The sequence below is a fragment of the Diadema setosum genome, chromosome 20 (assembly GCF_964275005.1).
Source record: "Diadema setosum chromosome 20, eeDiaSeto1, whole genome shotgun sequence".
In the NCBI taxonomy this organism is placed as follows: Eukaryota; Metazoa; Echinodermata; class Echinoidea; order Diadematoida; family Diadematidae; genus Diadema; species Diadema setosum.
Window position 1 is genome coordinate 20,137,885 of NC_092704.1, and position 16,747 is coordinate 20,154,631.

At 36.2% G+C, this 16,747-nt stretch overlaps 1 pseudogene; it reads left to right on the forward strand.

Moving 5' to 3' along the window:
* The first annotated feature begins 322 nt into the window (after window positions 1–322).
* LOC140243486 (sulfotransferase 1C2A-like) lies at window positions 323–8,037 on the forward strand (annotated as a pseudogene).
* The last annotated feature ends 8,710 nt before the right edge of the window (window positions 8,038–16,747 follow it).

Consider the following 16,747-nt stretch of genomic DNA (forward strand, 5'->3'; position numbering starts at 1 on the left):
AAGCAATTTTGTCTTATTCGCATAAGCAATGTCAAAATTGTTCATTAAATACCGATTATGACAATTTTCTTACGTAAGCCAATCTGCTAAGCCAATATTTTTTTTACAATAAACAGGAATTCTCAAATATTAAAGAATATGGCCCAAGAAAATTGCTTTCGTAAGTAAATTTGTTAGACGATTTGCTTATCATAAGGAAATTTATCCCAAATCTTATGGAAACCGGCCTGGGGACCAATGCTTTGATCGGATTGGTAGACTATCACCAGTAATTGACTGTATACAACTGACAGGAGTATATTTCCAGAGTAGTGTATCCAGTATGTGTTACAACTGTACTAAAATTCCGCCTCAGTCACTCACCGACCTGGTCACGCTGAGATTCATGGATGTGCACAAATTCCTGTTTATAGAGAGATCACTATTGTCAGAGGCCCCGCCCCACATCGCTATGCATCTGCATGAAAAGGATGGTGTTCTCCTGCCTTTGTTCTCCGCTCCGTCAATTCTTGAAGAGATGAAGAAGTTCAAAGTGAGACCTGATGACACCTTCATTGTGACGTACCCAAAAACAGGTTTGATGTCGTCATTACATTTCTTCTCTGTCTTTTAATTGTTGTCTTAGCTTACATAATCTTTAAATAGTGAAAATAGTTTGGTTTGATTTCGATTTTTAGCTTTGAAAATTATGCTCATCCATCAAATCACCTTTAAAAAAATTGTTCACTTTTTTTGTTATCATTTGTTGTAACGTGGCTCTCCATGTGCCAAAATATTTTCATAAATCGATCGGATCGGAGAAGATTTTCATTCTTTTAGAAATTTAACGATAGATCATTTAACTGCATTTTCTTTTGTTCATTTGAACACAAAACCAGGGGAAAATATTAGTAGCATGCTGCACATACCATGGTTTTATGAAGTGGAAACGTTGTTTTGCTGAACTACAGACAAATGACGCTATATAAATACTGTCCATCAGTTTCATCATCATCATCATTGTCAGACATTAGAATGAGGTGGGCTTTTTTGTCATTTGGTGCTTTTGCATCCTTTCAGTACCTAACCTCGCATATAGAAAAGCTAGGTCAGAATGTTATTATCGTGTGATACACATCATCATGTCTTATCTCGGTGGTAGTTGTGGTCAGTATTCAAGTTGGGGAAATGAAATTACTAAATTCTAGGAAACCTGTATTCTAATCACCCTCATTTTTTTTTTTTTCAAAATTGCCCCGGCAAAGTATCGTAATTATATATTGATTATCAAAATTTAAAGCTATAACGTTTCATATTTGGATCAACTTTGAATATTATAATGTCATTGGTAATATTTTTTTTTTTTTTTAGTGATCCACGTCTTACAAGCTCCGCTTTTCAGAAGATCACTCTTTTTCATCGCTTTATTTATTTTCCGTTACCATTGCTAAGTGCACATTGGTTTCTCACTGTATATCTGTAAATGTATTTTGTATTATAATTCAACTTGTACTTCTTAAAAATTGTTTAGCAAAATGGCCTGACAAACGCATACTTCTTATTATGTATTACCTTTTGTTCGAAGGAATTCCCCCCCCCCCCAAAAAAAAAAAAAATGGATTGATTTGAATTGAATTGACGTTAAATATTAACACTTTAAATACCTGTACTGCTGTGGAGTATGGCCCGATTGCTCTATTCTGTAGATTTCGTGTGCGTGCGTGTGTTCGTTTGTTTGTTTTTGTGTGTGTATGTGTGTGTGATATTGTACCATGGACCAGGCGATACCAACTCAGAAAAATGATTGTTTTCTTCTCGTAGGGACAACATGGGTACAGATGATCGTGTACCTTGTGAGTGTGGACGGTGACGTGTCCAAGCTTGAGGGAATACACATCCTGAGGGCCATACCATTTCTTGACATTCCTGTAGATTCATTAGCGGTAAGTGTATTTTCAACCAAATGTAGGACTATAGTCCTCCTAGAATAACAGTTCCACTCAAACTTGAATACAAGCTCAGACTCGAAAGGTATCCAGAGTTCTTGTAGGTGTTACTAACTATGACAAAACTTACTTATAAGTAAAATTATTCTTTGCCTTTCTTGAACGTTGTAAAACACCGTTTAGGACCATTTTAGTCATAGTTTGCCTTATTGATTTCACAAATTTCCAACGGTTATGGTTTGGGTCCCATTTTTTTGTTGTTGTTATGATACAAAAGTAAACAACAAAGAACTATGAATCAGTTGGTTAAGAAGTAACCAAAGACGCAATACATTGTACAATATGATTTCTGCAAGCAAATCACACCATCTTGACCACGCAAAGGTTTATAAGAATGATTTTATCACCGTGTGCTCAAAGTATTAAAAAAATCGCTTTATCAAAAGTTTGTCAAAGCGTTCTCAGCGTTGCTTTGCTGATGACAGACGAAAGCCCCCTTATTATTACCTCATGCCTCAATGACACTATTCAAGTTCAACTCTTCACATCTCCCTTTAGTAAAATCATACAGAAAGCATTTTCATTAAATCGATATGGAAAGGGGACCAATTACATAGCCCACATGATAGACCTTTACCAAGTTTACACATGTTCATTCCTAAAACATTTTTTCCATCTGTCTTTCTTTTTTCCCTTTTAAACTTTTGAATTTATAGTATGCTACTAGCAATTCCTGTTGTTCAGTGGCAAGTGAAATGCCGGAGGATCTGCCCAGAATACTGAAGACGCACGCTATGCCGCAATTTCTTCCAGAGGATATTCGTTCACCCAAGGCGAAAGTGGTGTATGTTCCACGAAACCCAAAGGACACCGCTGTATCTCATTATCATTTCTGCCAGCTCGTGAAAGCACTACCGAAGTATTTAAGCTGGGATGAATTCTTTGAGGAGTTTATTAACGGAAGAGGCGAGTCAATATCTAATTGAAATACGGATTATGATACCTTGCATGCTTTTTTTTTGTTTTCATATTTAGATTGCTGAAATGCAGGAGTGAACAATCACAATAAATGTAATCACATTCAATAGATATTGACTTTTAAATGACTGTTATATACATGATGCTCGCTACCAGAACATGATTTTGGACATGATAGGCCATATAAGCAAACGAAACAGCATAATGCATTTCACTGAAAAATTCAGATTTTGATTGTAAAATCTAAACTACACAGTGAGAGAGAATTTCTATCAAAGAGCAGTATCAGTATACGGTAATAAAAAAAAAAGTTCGTTGTTATGCTAAATACTTATAACTATGTAACGTAAACATAAACATAAATGTTATATAAATATATCAAACAAACGCGTGTATGAATCGTAGAGCTGAATGGTAATTAGAAGAGTTTCAATGGATCATGTCAAAGAGTATATAGGATCAATCAGTTTCCGTTTTGTGGATGTATTACATAATGGTGGCAGTAAATAAATATACAATGTTGTATGTAAATATAGATTGGCAAAAACACATGATACGTGAAGAAATTTTCTAGAGTCCGTCCCTACCTGTATCTCTCAGGTAACTCCATCTTATCTTCAAACTTTGATAGAAAACCAAATTCCAGAAATTATCCCAAACAGTATGTGAGTTTTATCAAAATCAGGCAAGAAATAGGGAAATGGTGTCCCCCCCCCCCTTTTTTTTTTTTTTTTTAGGTTTCACATTCCAGAATTTAGGTCCGGCGAAAGAATATAGACTTTGCAAAAATCGTCCTAAACAGTGGTAAATGAAATTCATTGGTTTGTCTAGTGGGGTATGAATGTACAGTTTTATTTTGAATAAACATGGTGTCAAACACATGAGGAAGGGAATGATTTATTAATTTGTACATAAACTGTCCTAAATTCAAACAATACAAATCCTTGATTTTTTAAATATCATTTTGATGAAGCAAGTCATCAGTATGACTTCTCTACATATAATACGAAGAGCTTTTTCTGCATTAATAATATTCTTTCTAGATATGAGGAATAAGTGTTACCCCAGGCGAGAATGCCATAATTCAGATAGGGTAAAATTAAAGATGTATATAACATTAATAAAACATTTTTGGGAAAAATATGTAACTTTATTGATTACACCAATATTTCTACAGATTGTACGGCAAATTGAACTTATATGCAAATCCCATATCTCATTATACCAAGTAACTTAATTGAGTGTGTCGTTATCATCACAAACTCGTGCATTGTTAATTCCTAACGATATAAGGGAAAAAAAAAAGCTCTTTCATGATTTATAGCTCCAGTTCTGCTTTTTAAAAAGACAACTGCGCAATGATTTGATACGAAGGACTTCATCTTTTCTGTTCATATTCACTGACAAAAAAAAAAAAAAATGACGAAGAGTTAAATGCAGGCCGATTGGAAAGATTGACGGAATGACAGCACTGGGTGTTTGTGTGATGGCACGGCCAGTGGCACTACGACGGCAGATAATATCTATAGAATGTAATGTAGAAAATAATAATAATAATATATCAATTTATAAAGCGCAAAACCTATAGACATATATTCTTCTGCGCTGCAAAAGCTTCTGATGTGCTTAATAATAATAAACAATTAAATGAAAAGATGTGTTTTTAGCCGTGATTTAAAAACTGCTACGGTTGGGGATTTCCGGACTTCTAATGGTAGATCATTCCAGAGTTTGGGAGCAGCACAGGCAAATGCTCTGTCTCCCAGTGTTACTTTTGTTTTACATGTTGGAATTTGTAAAAGGAGAGTGTCCTTAAAACTGCGCAAATTGTAATGTCTAGTTGAAAGGAGGCAGTGCAGTTTGGACTGTATAAAATTCTCCTCTTTAGAAAGTGCCTTCTGGTGAATGACCCATGATGAAAAGGATGTAGGGCAGACTGGCCACTGCAATGCACTGGATCACTCAGAAAAGCACCGAGACAAAGAGCAACAAATACTCTGAGATGAATAGGCTGCATTGTGCCTGACTTGTAATCCAGATGTTCACGTTCATCCAAGCAGGAACATAGTAGAATGTGCTACTTACACAGTGATGCATAGGAAGCACAGGGCACACTGAGTACAGCAAAATCCAAATCCAAATCCATCCAGAAATGAATATATCAAAATACTGCGTAAAACCGACACTTCACTGATAGAAACTTGTCTAGCAGTTTCTGAGCACTATTACATAGATGGTGGTAATAGTATAATCAAATGAAATGTCCAAAAAACAAGCAATCAGAAGCTTTTTTGGAGAGCAAGCAAAAGCATGTGCAGCATGCGTGTGCGCTCAACTAAGACATGTTGAGAAAATGTCTGTAATGTCTGTAGAAAACGAAAATAATTTTACCCTATATATTTTCTGTCCATAGCACCATTTGGTGACTGGTTCGAGCACACGGCCTACTGGTGGAAGTTACGCCATCACCCAAACGTATTATTCTTAAAGGCATAATTTACCATTTGCAGATGAAACAAAAACCCAGCATTACTGCTTCAAAACAGTTTTAAACTGTGAGTTAGGGATAGAAACAACCACTGTAAAAAATTTGATAGGTAAAATCAATGTTAAGTATTGTTAGATATACAAAATGTGAACAACAGCTATAATAAAAATGCTCCCAGACTAAACCGTCTACAGTTACGGTTTACTGAGAATAATACAGATATATCCTTATATTTTAGGCTTTATTACAAAAATCTTACATGATAGGATGTTTTGTGGTTCAACAGACTTACGCATACGCATTTAATGTCATATCTTGAAAAAATTTTAAATCACTGTTCCCAAAGGTAAACACGGCCTCTAACTTATGAAGACATGAAACAGGTATGTTATTAGGGGACAAGGTATTTGCTTCTCCCCGTCCCACTTCCCTCTAATGATAAGCAGAAATCTTCGTTATGGATACACGTTCGCCCTAATCTTTATTGAGATTTCATTGCAATCATCATATAATCGTATAATAGATTGAATTGATATTTGTTTTTTCCCCGGAAATCATTCATTTCACTGATAGATACTATTGACAAAGTACATTTGTCCAACTGTAATGTATCTCTTGACTTGTAATAAATTAGGTGTGTACATATTGTGGCACAAGAACATGCATGGAAACAGTCGACGCCGGGGATGCTACCTTAGACAGTGAAATAAAACCACAAAAAAAAAAAAAATGTGAAATTGGATCCAGTTAAACAATATCTTCCTTAACATCTGAAGAATGTTCTGTTTATTTTCTACTCGAGCGCTTTTTCTTATTTCCTTTTGAAGGACTGTAAATCGATTATCAGACGAATTTCTGAGTTCATGGGGAAGTCGCTAAATGATGACGTCATAGAGAAAATCAACGAACGAGTTGTTTCGAAAGTATGAAGTCTCACAGTAGTTCGAGGTTGGATGTGAAGGACACCTTTAAGCGAACCCGTGACCACAGTCAGAACAAGACTTTCTACAGAAAAGGTAACAATTTTTCGTGACTTTTCTTTGTAGGAGGGGATTGAAACACAAAAATAGGATTGAGTGAATGCAACAATATGACTAGAGCACATCAGTGAAGATTGAGAAAAATCAGACAATCCGCTGGAGACCTGTGAATTTTTACAAAGTGTCGGTGCAGCCATTCATTGCTGGATGAGAAGACTTCCCATTTTGTGAAGAAATTATAAAGAGAATAAAAAAAAACCCCAAAACATATACAGTGTAATAAAAAAAATGCACATTCCCTCGACTTTTTACTGACAGAATGTTAAAGGTAACAGCATTTATCCTGCTTTCTGAAAGGGGTAAGTCAAAAGCTTTTTCATTACTCTTAAAAGTTAGAATACATAGATTTGTTTAAATATTCTTTTTTAGGCCTATATTCATTTCCATACACGACGTCACAAAATGTCCTGGTGTTCTAATCCAGAAATGGCGGCAACAGAACTATGAAAATTCATAACTTTTCCTTGGATTGACAGACTTTCCTTAAACTTTCACTGATGCGTTCTACTAATATCGCTGCATATAGGCCAACTCAATCCACTATTTACATTTGTGCTCATTTTCCTTTTACTCTCGTGCACCCTACTATGATGTGTGTGTACATTGTGTTGCATTTTTATGAAGAAAGGCAGGGACGCATTCAGAAAAGAGTCTGAAATCTTGTTAATGGCAATTGCTTCAGCCTAAACAGTTTCGGGTTTGTTGTTGTTGTTGTTGTTGTTTTTTGTTTTTTTTTTTGGGGGGGGGGGAGGGAACATAGTGTCTTTCAAAACTATGACTTGGCTCTATAACAGTAATTATATTCCTTCCTTTCTTTTCATCTCCTTTGGACCCCGTTGCATAAAAGTTACAATTATTTCAACTTTGCCATCCAATGGTAACTACCATGGTAACAATATTCAACAGCCAATCAAAATCAAGAATTCCATGGAAGTTACATTGGATGGCAGAGTTACCATAATTGTAACTTTTATGCAACGGGCCTCTGGTCTTGTATCTTGGTTTCTTTTGACGGGAACTACATTTCACCATTTGCTCTATAAAGGTTTTGTAATTAAATGTTAAATTATTACACTAAACATTTTGATATTTTCCTTTCCCTCAGAGGTACCCACATGATACAAGCATAGTCTTTTGAGTGGGTACCTCCACTTTTTTTCGCAGAGTGTATATAAGAGCGTATAACAGTGGATCCATAAAGAGAATCTATTCCTGATATGATACGAGATACGTCAAAAATTCTATCCTCAGGCATTTGGGCATGTTGTACCAATAGGCATGATAGGTCACGTACATCAATAGCAGATTTTACAACGACGTGTGAAATCTTCACAGCTTACTGATTGGGTCGTTGCCTTGCTGCTGCCATATAAGTAACGGCTTTATTAATACATGTTTAAATGTATAGGACAAAAGAAGGATGGATATCTCTGGCATCACATGATGTTTCGCTGCTCTATGAAATCTCGTTGGCGTAGGTATCATTGGGGACTGGAGAAACTACTTCAGCGAAGAGCAGAGTCGTCGAGTGGACAGAAGATACGAGGAGGAAGTAGCATGTTTGGGACTCGAATTGGTTTTCGACAACCACCGACCAGCATTATGAATGAACTGTTATTTGGGGTTAGCTGATGCGGATACAAAGTGCTTGCAATTCTTCCTCTCTCTCTCTCTCTCCCTCTCTTTCTCTCTCTTTCTCTCTCGTTCTCTCCATTTCTCTCTCTTTCTCTCTCTTTCTCTCTTTCTCTCTCTCTCTATAGACACTTGTCGAGATAGATACAGCTGAGTTACATTCATAATGGCGACCGTCTCTCTTTTCACTCGTCGAATCCAGCGAAACATTTGTTTTATTTTTTTATGAGAGATAAAGATGCAATTGGTGAAAATGCAAATATCAACCTTTCGTCTCTAGTAAACATATCTTTATTTCTACATTCACTCTTTCTAGCATTATGAAATATTATTTTACATTAATATCTCTTTTATAAAGCATGGGGATGATGATTTAACCTATAATGCGTATTTTCATATATAAACAATTACATTTTGTGGGATTCTTTTAACATTTTCTTTACGTTGTTAAATTTACAATTACTGTGACATGAATCATTTTAGCATCCTTATCCAACGGTAATAGTATGTGGAATTTTCTCATTTCCGATTCTACAAAAACTCTGCCATTGTGTTCTTCAAGTCCTCTGCCTTTGCTGAATTCATGTATAATATGTCTGGGATAAACTCTCCTCAAACAAATACATCGTACTAACGGTGTCTGCTGTGTGCAAACAACTTTTGTTCTTGAATTTTACAATCATGGAGCAATTGCTGAAACTTGACTTCCCTAATTATATGATGCATAACAAACTTTTATTTTAATTCTATGTCAGTTCAGTTCAGTTCTGTTCAGTATATCTTAACACGCAACCAGCTTCAGCCAATGGCTGTTCTTTAGCTGGTCCGTGCCCCATAAAATCACATAAACATCATCATACATTATACAATAACAAATATAACAATACAAACAAAACCAAAAATGCAAACCATTGATTAAAATACAAGAAAAAAAAAAAGAAAATGCCAAACGTTTACACTCTTCCATCCCCCGTCGACCCATAACATAATACTGAATGTTCACATAATATTTATCTTTATTCATCAACTATGTTTCATAAATTAACACTATTTCAGTCTAACACCTAAACACTCATCTTAAATCCAGCAAATTACTTATTTTTTTTAGATGTACAGGAAGCTAATTCTGTCGTGTGAAACCTCTATTTGATAAGCTCCGTTTCTTGAAATTTGTCATATCCAGGTCATCAAGCCTTTCCCATCGATACCCTTTTTATGACTTGAAATTCATTTTCTGTCATTTCAACTATTTCCATGTCTATGAGGATTTCTATCTTTTTAACCTATGGTCACGGTGTTTTTTGTTTTTGTCTTTTTATTCACTTGCCACCTCAGTAGGCCTACAGTTTGCCACCAACCACTACCATGAACCAAGACAGTTTAGTACCAGCGGCTCGTTACGTAACAATTTTTGCACTCATTTAACATGTTTAAACACATTTTGTAGTTTCGGATACTACGAGGCAAAAGGCATGTGTACTACTCAAGGTTATTTTCCCTCTACTGACCTGTATCAAGTTGTACCGTCCACCTGTATGTATACTCTGTATATTTCACGATCTGGAATACACTTTGAGTGCATTAGTTGTTGCTAACTCGGGTAAGCATATAAGGGCTAGTCTTGGGAATGCTTCTTAGTTGTCATTAAAGGGATGGTACAGTATTGGTGGAGATGAGAATTGGGCTTTAACTTTTTGCGAGATACCAAGAAAACACTTATGATATAGTACAGAGCATACCATTTTAAGAGGAATTCAAAGTTTATTTGATTAAAATTTTGTTTGGAATGACTGAAACATCCAAAAACAAAGTAAAACAAAACGATCGTAATTAAGTGTGGGTCCCACACTTTATCAGAATCGCTCTTTTTTGGATATCTCAGCCATTTCAGAACCAATTTTCATCAAATAAACATTGAATTCCTCATAGAATTACATGCTCTTTCATATTTCATAAGAGGTTTCTCATTATTTCACCAAAAAATGTTAGAAACCTGAAATTAAGTTTCAACCGAAACTGTACGATCCCTTTAAAAGCCTTTTCTATATCCATTAAATACATTATCATCATTTGATAATGTTGGTAAACTGGTTCATCCGTCAGTTAGGCCCAGAGTGGTTCCATTGATGCCGAGGAGTAGTCTTTGTTCCCATCACGTCAAGCTTTAATGTTATAGCCTTACTAAACTTATGACATTTTAATTCAAAATAAATGCCTATATGTACTTATAAGTAAACGATTTCCAAAGTACATGCCTGTATGTCGGAGAGAAAGCTGCAATAACTCGTCTTGGCATCCATTTGTATTGCATGGGGAATGATAAACCGCTTCTTAGGACTCCATCGGAGATTGTCTGTTGATTTCACGCGGTCAGTGTTATGTGCTTGGTGTCTCTCTACGTATTAAATGGCAAACACGACCCCCCGGTCAACGATCTTTGCTCTTCAGACATCGAGCGATGCGTTCATTTGGGCCTTACTTTCCTCGATATTGTTGTTGTTGCTGTTGTTCTTGTTCTAGTGGCGCTTGAGGTGTTGTAACATTGTGTATAAGTGAGTGTGCATATTTTCTAATTGGAATGTTTGCTTTCTCGTGTACATATTAAGCCTAGCTGTTGCCTATGTAGCCAAAGACAAGAAACAAAACGCGAGAAACAATAAATCAAATGTTTACGGAAAACCTCAACGTCGAAATAGCCCCATAGATTCGTGGTAAATAATTGTACTGAGGATGCAACCTTTCTCCGATCTCTAACTGAGATATTCTTAGAATGTATTTAAATTTTGTATACAAGTTCTTTGGCGACGGATTTCTCAGATCAGAGATGACGCAGTGGATAATTTATATGTGTTCTTCTTTCTTTCTCTCATGTCTCTTATTACGTCGATATCTTTTTTTTTTAAATCTAATACTACATTGAGTCTTCAATAATTACATATAGCAAAATAAATTAAATCAATCAATGGTATTGAAGGGATTACCTAAAAGTGTAATTTCAATTAAGTAATTTTAACAAAATCTTGCGGACAAATATATGGTTTGTTGTTTTAAGTTTTTAGATAAAAACATTCTTTCTGGTTACTAACTTAAACATACCTTTAAAGTCTAATGCTCTACTGTCGCGTTACTGTTTAGAAAGCAACATCGTCCTTCATATCGAAAAAAAGGGGTATGACTAGGTTTATAAGATATGCGTTTCGGAAATCATATCCAAATGTTACAATATATATATTTGTGGAACCATTAAAAGACTTGTGTCAAAAGAGCATTTATACAATAACATTTTCGATATACTTTCAAAACATACTTACATGAAGACAAAAATAAAATGCACGCACTTAAGAACCAACTTCTCAACAAAATAAACACCTATTCCTGTTTTTCGATCTATATTGTACATGAACTTGAAATCAATATTGTTTAAGGTCCTTATCGTGCATATGTTTTTCAATTTAAATGTCCAGATGTCACTTCTGTCTAGCTCTTGATTCGTCTGAATTCAAGTTTGGTATTCCTGCATAAATCTCGGTTTGTTTGGTTATTTTTTCAGTCGATATAATCGATTTCGTTTTAGTACAAGCTTTACACAAAGATGTAATTGTAATTCATTTATCGTGAACAATCTCTTCGTCCCTGAAAACAACAACAACAAACAAATGCGTACGCTTAATGACAGAAAATAAAGTATATGGTTTGTTGGGATTATTTACTTCTTGCTTGTAATACTGGAAACCTAATTTGGTACAGCAAAAATTTAGACAGGGAACGATCACGGACATATATAATCACTGGAGAGTAAAATTGTGTAAGCATAACTGTGAAATTTCATACAAGAAAACTGTCAAAAATTAGGGAATTCAAGAAATTGTGAAGTTTCGCTAATTTTGAAAAACTTCTCGGACAGCTGATTTGAATATGCAATTGGTGAGCTGATGATGCCATCACCTCGCTATTCCCATTGATCATGTACAAACACACACACACACACACACAAACACACACCTGGCTGAATAAGTTAGAATAACTATTAGTCAGATGAAGATTTGCCACTGGGCATAACTGCGTTTAAACACACACACACACAAAGAAAAGAAAAAAACGCAGGTATTTCAAGATTGTGTGGCGAAGACATCAACTTACTCATTTGGATATTCATATTGACTGTTCAATATATTTATTATGCTTTGTGAAAATTAATAAACTTCATAATTTGATAACTTTCGATTTTTATGAAATTCTCGCTGCAGCGCATGCATGCTTTAAACATTTCTTTATAAAATATTTCTTATTCGGCAAATTTGTGACTGCACGGTCCGGAATTTCTCTTTAATGGTCTGAAAGAAAATGTGATAGGGCCTATAAACGGTTAGATATAGGAGACGGCATCCATTAATTATTGTTCCTTTTGCCAATTAAAAACTATTAACAACTCTTTAGTTTGGATGTTCTCCCTTATTTGCTAAACCTCATAGATAGCATGTGACATTAATTTAGAACTTGTCAAACCTAAACGTGAGAATTGTCTCACTTATTGAGCAATCATAGCTTCGTTTCATTGTCATCGTCCTCCTTGACGCGGGGTAGCTCCGCGTCCAGATCTTGAGCATGTTGATCGACTCCGGCGTCTGAGACATGGTTTTGCTCCTTATCGAACTCTTGAGCATGTTGATCTAGTCTGACCTCTATGTCATTCTTCCACCGTGTGTCATTTGCATCGCGACCGACTGTTTGCGGAATGGGGTGCAAATTAACTCCCTCTTGCTGGATGTCGATATTCTCCCGATGTAATGGCATCATAGCAACCGATCTGTTAATTTCTTTTTGTGACGTCATCTCGATATGAGCACCATCCAGTGCAGCCGTTTCATCTGCCTCGTAGCCATCCTTGTAGCTGGGTTCGTCTTTCAGCCACTTCTTGCCCTCATCATCATTTTCGGAGTCGACGTGGATCCCGTCACTTTGATCGTCAGAGTGTTCGGCAAGACTATCGTTCGAGTCTCTAGTGATCATGACCCTTGACCTGTGCGTAACATTTGCTAACAGCCCATCGTTTTCTTTCAGACTGGTATTGCTGTCTTTAATTACGTTTATACTGGCACTTGGGTGCTGGAATGAAGTGTCCTGCATGTTAAAGTCCTCCCCGGGAGGGGGCGCCATCACCTTATGGCTGCCTTCGGCCGAAGAGTTGCCATTCTCTTCTTGTTCATCTAAGACGAAATGCACACAAATAGAAGAGTACGAAGTTAACCTATAGTCTTCAAAATTTCATGTACAATTTATATTATATTCCACGGACATTTTAAAGACTACTTGTGCTCATAAAAGAGTTGATCATTACGATATTTTATTGAAGGATATCCTCTTGAGAAATGGGAGGAATTTGATTATCCTATTAAATGAAATTCAGCTTAGTTATTCTCACTTCCTGATTACGTGACCTCATTCGTAATGCAGGGTCTGACCGTTTCTACGTCTTTGGTCTCTATGGTGCATGTTTGTGCGTGTGAATTAATATGTGTGGTACCATGCCTATGAGTATGTGTGTGGATGGAGTAAGGGCGTGCATGTGTCCCATCGTGTGGTGAAGATCAGTAATAGTCTGTTCTATCAAACTTGAGGCATAGAGCAATACCTAACAATGCTTTGACTCGACATGTAATGCTACCTATATGCTATGATTTATTTTTTTTTTTTTCTGGTGCATGTTTCGTCATTTGTAAACTAAATCAAACATCAGTAGATCCAGTTCTGCAGGCTGAATGCATCAATCGTAGCCTTTATGAACCATTAAAACAGAAATAAAACAACAACAACAACAACAGCAACAACAGCAACACACACACACACACATAATGTACACTCACATCCAAGTACCGCATTGCTCTCTATCAAGTTTAGAATCTATACGTAGATTCATCGTGTGATAAAAAGTTATAGGCCTATCTCAGGATCTGGGTTTTGTCTTTTAGTTGCGGCATTGCCAAAAAAAGAAACAAAAAAGAAACAAAACATGCAAGAACGAAAGGGGATTGAGTGGTAACGAGTAGAATGAAGTTGGGTGAGTAGATTTTTGGTAAATCCACCAATCTTGATGAATAGAATGCCTTCTATCAAAAATTAAGAAAGGCTATGATTCAAAATATAGGCCCTATAGCAAGCGTTAATTATCTACAGAATGCAATGAACCTCTGAGTGGCACGAAACCACTAAACTCTGTGTGAATATTACTATGAAGATCGTAATGATACTTATCAACTATTTATCAATAGAATGATAATAATGTTAATAATCGTGATCTTCGCAAATGAGTCCAGTCGAACAGATTTAATTTACACGCTTTTAATTTTGATTACCCAAACTGAGACGTAGATCTGTTTCGTAGAATATCTCTCAAATAATTATCAGAATTAACATGAAACCACCAGTCGAGGTATATACAATATGTAAGATAAAAACTCGACGAAGCGTGTTTACCTTCTTTCTGGATGTTGACCGCAGCGCCATGTGATTCCCGATGGAAGTTTCTCCCTGCTATGAACCTGTGTGCGAGGTGGTGGACGAAGACGAGGGCGACAAGGAGGAAGAGAAGACGCCTGATGCGCAGCTTGGTTGGTTTCATGCTTCACAGCAGGTGTCTAAGATGTGGGGAATGGGGGAAGGGGTAGAGTGGAAGAACGGGTATTAACGATCGTCACATCACCTATACTTCACGTTTCATTGTATGTTACTGCATGTGTCATAAGCAGTGCATAATCGGATTCTTTCATACTGTTCAATTCAATTCCATTCAATTCAATTTTATTGTCCATTTCAATTCAATTTTATTCAATTCAATTTTATTGTCCATTTCTTTGCACGAATACACACTACATCGGCACATTATAGAATGCATACATACAGAGCATACGTATAGCATAAACATGATAGACAAACAAGAGATATGCATGTGCAGTAATACAATATCAATACGTATTATTTATGTCAGAAATACATAGCTTTAGAGGAACTAGCAATCTGTATGTGCGTGCATACAGGTGTGTAAACGTGTGTCAAATTGATGATAAAGAGTTTTGAACAATGTTTATGAATGAATTAATGTATTTTTATGCCTAAATAAGTGACAAGTTGTGTAAAAGATTTGAAGGATAAACATGTAATGTGTGTTTGCGTGTGTGTGTGTGTGTGTGTGTGTGTGAGTGAATGTACCAAAATGTAGGTATATGTATTTTGACAAAATGCATATCACTTCACGGTCGTAATAATTCTTCTGAATATCATTGGTATAACAATTGGTATATTATCATGAATATTCATCAAATATCTTTAAAAAAATATCCACAAGCACGTTTCGTAAGTAAAGCTAATTTGAGTTGTTTTTTTTTAAAGAAGAAATGGGCAGGTGATCGCTAATTCAGGCATTCACACATATATGCACACACACACACACACACACACACATTAAGATATACTATAGTATTGAAAGTGCCTTCTATACTTAAATGCAGAGAGAGAGAGAGAGAGAGAGAGAGACTGCGGCAGAATGGGATATCTTAACTTACCATTAATCAGTTGCATCCACGAATTATTGCTTCCTACGACATCAACATCCAGTTTGATGGAGACCCCATAGGTGAGACGTTGTGGGCAGCTAGGAATATCAACTGCTGTAATTACACTTCTCACTTTGTGACTTTAATACAAAGAAGTACAAAATGTCGGGCGAGTGTCAACAACGTATGTTAAATGAGCTGGCGTGTAATCAACTGGCTTTAGCTAGAACAATAATTTCTAGCTCAGTACACGACAAGAATATCCCAAACAGAGTCGGACCGTTTGATAGAGGACAATAGAAACTGAGAGGAACCCTTACATTTGCCATCTCCTAGGAATGTGCCCTGAAGTTATGTTTACGTATAAACACAAAGGGATTTCCAGTGGAGCGTTACGTAAGAGGACCACTTTCTAAACGTTGACTTGGCTCACGACTTTAGTTAATGCTGTAAAGCTGATTTACCTATTTAACAAAGACGACATTACATTGAAGGTGGTGGCAGAGCGCCTATCAAAAGGGGGCAGGAATTAAAGTAGAAGTGGTTTTGTCCTCATTTCCAAGCTTCGAAGGTCTGATCATGTTAGCGCTGAATTAAAACGCCCAGATATATTTTAGTATAGTTGTGCAGATTCATCGAGAATATAGTGCTCTATCTTTATAGTGACCCTGGTAGTTTGAGCGGGGGCATATTAAACTACTGTGTCTATTAAATTATTAAATTCCTCTCTTTTTTCGTATAGTGCCCCAAAAGTTGACAGCAGAATTTTGTGTATGAGAAACGTGTTTTTCTTCACACGCTTACCATACAAATGGCAGGATTAAGCTGTTGGCGTAAAAATACCATGCAAATAAGAAGTCGTGGTTCACCTTAAGTAGAAATATACACGTGGTCGTGCGTTATATTTGCTATTACTCTGTCAGCCTCCTCGGCCAACATGTCTGTGCACAATGTCAATAGGAACTTTGATTCGGTATTCCTAAGCGTTAACGAAACAAGGCGGAGAGTTGGCATGACGATTCATATATTCGGTAATTGTGACGTACGGAAAAATAGAAGAAAAAAAAAAGGAAGGAAGACAGGAAAAAGATTTGAAGAAGAAACTTAATAAGGACAAGCAAAGGAAGAATAAGA